Source organism: Sinocyclocheilus grahami, unplaced genomic scaffold, assembly GCF_001515645.1.
Source record: "Sinocyclocheilus grahami isolate Dianchi unplaced genomic scaffold, SAMN03320097.WGS_v1.1 scaffold297.1, whole genome shotgun sequence".
Taxonomy (NCBI): domain Eukaryota; kingdom Metazoa; phylum Chordata; class Actinopteri; order Cypriniformes; family Cyprinidae; genus Sinocyclocheilus; species Sinocyclocheilus grahami.
This window is the reverse complement of record NW_015505476.1, coordinates 1,238,858-1,242,956: the sequence shown is the minus strand read 5'-3', so window position 1 is coordinate 1,242,956 and position 4,099 is coordinate 1,238,858. Positions and strand designations below refer to the sequence as shown.

The 4,099-nt window shown below is 34.9% G+C and overlaps 1 pseudogene; it reads left to right on the top strand.

The window, feature by feature from the left end:
* The window catches only part of LOC107601028 (probable methyltransferase TARBP1), an 18,390-nt pseudogene that overhangs the window by 11,089 nt on the left and 3,202 nt on the right, over positions 1-4,099 (top strand).

The window sequence follows — 4,099 nt, the reverse complement described above, 5'->3', positions numbered from 1 at the left end:
CTCTCTCTCTCTCTCTCTCTCTCTCTCTCACACACACACACATTTTAACAATTTATTTAAGTCCACTTAAGAGAAGTAACTTACAAGGACGTAAAAATTATAGATGCAGTTAGATACATGTACAAATTCATGGACCAATGGTGTGCAAGAAGTCTTCACAATATTAAGCATATCACTCAGTTGTTATGGGTATAAATAACAGCGTCTCTGCCATATATGACGGCTGCCTGTGATAGAGGACAAAGCACAATACTTTGCTAGCCGTTTAGCCCTCTTTTTGGGCATCCCAATTTGTTGAAGCCCTCTTACAACCAGCCTGTGTGTGTGTCCTAAACTACCAAATATAAAAACAAGTAATCGGCCTCTATAACCTATCTCTGAAATGGTATTTAGGAGTGGTTGATATTTAACACACACACACACACACACACACACACACTCACTCACTCACTCACTCACTCACTTTCTTCTATCTTCAGTGTATAATCTGATCCAATATGTGCTGTTAAATTCACGTTCTCTGCTTCCTCAGACAATATTCCAGATCTTTCCTCGCCTCTCGGAACTGGCAGAAGATGAGTGGCTTCCACTGTGGAAATTTGAGAGTTTTTGTTTGTTGACTTCCCGATGGGTGCCGCCTTGCTCTTGAAGAACCCTGTGACGAATCTCTGTGAACTCCAGCCTGGTGACTGGATCCAGCAGGACAAAGGTAATCACCACATGAGGGCAGCAGAGCACTGGAACCACACCACAGTGAGAAACTAAAAATCTATAGTTGTTCTCCATGTTTCCATAAACATTAGTGAGATGGGGCTGAACAAGTCTGTCTTGTCAGCTCTCATGTTCATTTTGTTAAGAGAAGGGCGAAAGCAATACAATATTTGAAATGTTAAGCAAACACAAATGTTTTATGTGTGACAGGTGACTTGGAACAGGAAGAGCGCTGGGCAGAAGTTCAGAAGAAAATCACCCCGTGGAAGCTGAGTGTCCAGGAGCAGGAGCCTGAGCTCATGGCCCAGCAGAGAGCAGCACGCCTGGGCATACTTACCAGCAACCTACTGGTGGTCGCATCTCTCATCAACAAGCCCACCAATGTGGGTGGTAAGACAAAGAAATAGACTAATGAATTATAGTAGTATTATATAGTAGAAGGGAGTTATCAATAAAGTTGTTTTATGATCGCTAAACCATAATCAAATTAGAAACAAAAAGGAATTGTTGGCTTTCATTGATTGCCATAAAAATTTTATAAAATTAAAATGCACATGTATTATTATTATTATTGGAAGTAATATTAATAAAGTCCTATTTTTAACATAGTAGCAGTAGTAGTATTGTTACTGTTGTTATTATTCTTTTCAATAAAAATTAGTGGGAGTTTTATTACAGTCACTTTTATTGTTGTTTTGTGTACATGTGCCGGACATGCCTATAAATGCACTTCTGTTCAGTTGTATTGTGCTCCCTCTACTGATTTTTAACACAAGAACACATCCTGTGATGGCCTTCATTCTCCTTTCTGTGATGGATTTGACAGTGTCTCACTCTGTTTACATTAAGTTTGGTCTTATTTTTTCTGAATGTCATCAATGCTGCTGCAACAGACATTTAACTCAATCATCATCTCTTCTGAGTCAACAAACAAATCAGTTTTAACACAAGCTCATTATTAAAGGCTCATTCGTCTCATTCATTCAAACGTTCTACTCAAGCCGGTTATTGTTGGATTGATAGGCGTATGGTTTTCATTTCATGCAGTTTTTTCTCCATTACATTTCATGAATAAATATTGATGCGCTTAGTTGAGTTTAATAAGACTGATAGAAGAAAACACTCATGGTTTAATATTAAAACAGTCAACACTTAAATGTGAATGTGTATAATTTTTTTATATACATGTTTATGAAAGAAGTCTTTTATGCTCACCAAGGCTATATATATTTGATCAAAAATACAGTAAAACAGTATTATTGTGAAATACTTTAAAATAACTTTTCTATTTTAATATATTTTATGATGTAATTTATTCCTGTGATTTAAAAAAAGCTGAATTTCCAGCAGCCTTTACTTCAGTCTTCAGTGTTACATGATCCTTCAGAAATCATTGTAATATGCTGATTTGCTGCTCATGAAACATTTCTTCTTATCAAAGTTGAAAACAGTTATACTGCTTAAAATTGTGGAAACTTATGATTCTTTGCTGAATGGAAAGTTGAAAAGAACAGCATTTATTTGAAATGGAAATCTTTTGTAACATTATAAATGTCTTGGCTGTCACTTTTTATCAATTTAAGGCATCCATTTTTTTTTAATGAATTTAATATGTTACTGTTAAGACCATCAAAGGACTAAACTAAGTGTTTGTGTGTTTATTCCAGGTCTCTGCAGAACGTGTGAGATCTTTGGGGCCAAAGCTCTGGTTCTGGACAGTCTGCGACATGTTAATGACAAACCAGGCCCTTAGTGTGTCTTCAGAGATATGGCTGCCGTTGCTGGAGGTGTGTGTGTGTGTGTGTTTTGTATTTGTATGGTCAGTCCTTTTCCGTTTATTTTGACCTAACGAATATATCTGTTGCTTAAAATCGGATCTGACACCAATCAGAATTGCAAAAATAGTGACTTCCTTCGAACAAGTGTCAGTGCTATACATTGTTTGTCAACTCTGCCCACAAACTGACACCATAAATTCATAAATCCATGTTGCTTAAACAAACAGATTGAAATTCCATTTAGTCCCTCTAGTAGTGCACACTGCATCTTTAAAGACATACTTTATTTTCATAAATTATATTTTCATATTTCCTCTGAGTGTGGGCTGAAACAAGCCTAGAGATGTTATTCATCATAATCGTGCAGTACATCAGCCAAATACACACACGGCACGGAACCGTCAAAAGCTCTAGCCCGGTTTTGAAGAGCGAGATGTAGAATATGAGCAGTACATTGATTGAATCTGTCAAGATTAATGAAGCGGTCAGAAATTTCACGTTATATGCCTTCATTTTCCAGGTGAAGCCAGCTGAATTGTCAGATTTCCTGCAGCTGAAGAAGAGAGAGAGATACTGGGTAATAAGTGTGGAGCAAACATCCAACAGCCAGAGTTTACAAGATTACACGTTTCCTGAGAGAAGCCTCCTACTACTAGGGTAAACCAACACCTCCAGCATACTGTACAGATTCTGTCTATATACTCAAAAGTATATGCATTTCAATCATATTAGGTAATGTTCTAGCAGAGTGCACTGTAAAAAATCTGTTGCTGCCTTAAATATTAAGTATAATTAAATTGGCTGTACAATTGAGCTAAATCTTGTATAACATAAAAAATGTAATTGCTTAAATTATTCTTTTAAAATAATTATTTAAAATGAGTTTCTTTGAGTTTTAAGCGAAAGTAATGAAAAAAAAACGTATTCTGACATGGTTTACTGATATCATTTTTAAACAGTGTAACTATAGTAATGCTTGACAACTTTTGGCTTGATACTTTATCTAATGCAAAGATATTTATACATTGAAGATCAAGGACTGAGATGATGCAAAGGAAACCTGCTTTTAAACAACAGATTTTTAGAAATATCATGTTTGGTTTTAAAGTATTTTGAAAAAATTCACTGACCCTTAATTGTTCAAATACTTTTTGAGGTCATTTTATATGAATGCAGTAGTGTTAATTTTGTCAGCTGTTTTCAATTTTAGTCTTAGTCTTAGTCCCGTGTTAAATGTCCTTGTTAGTTTTTATCATATTTAGTCAACCTTATCCTATTTAGTTTTAGTCGACTAAAAGTCTCAACATTTTAGTCTAGTTTTAGTCAAAGAAAATCTAAAGTATTTTAGTCTAGTTTTAATCAAAGAAAACCTGAAGTATTTTAGTCTAGTTTTAGTCAATCAAAACTTGACATTTTAGCAATAAGATATATATATATATATATATATATATATTAATACCAAAGACTTATGCGCTCACTCTATCTACATTATGAAAACTGGTAAAACAAACGGAAAAAAACAGTGAAATTCCTTGTAATTCCACAAATTCCAAATTGCAATAGCCATTTTCTCTATTAAAACAACAGCGGTTGAGTAAGTGCATTTATTC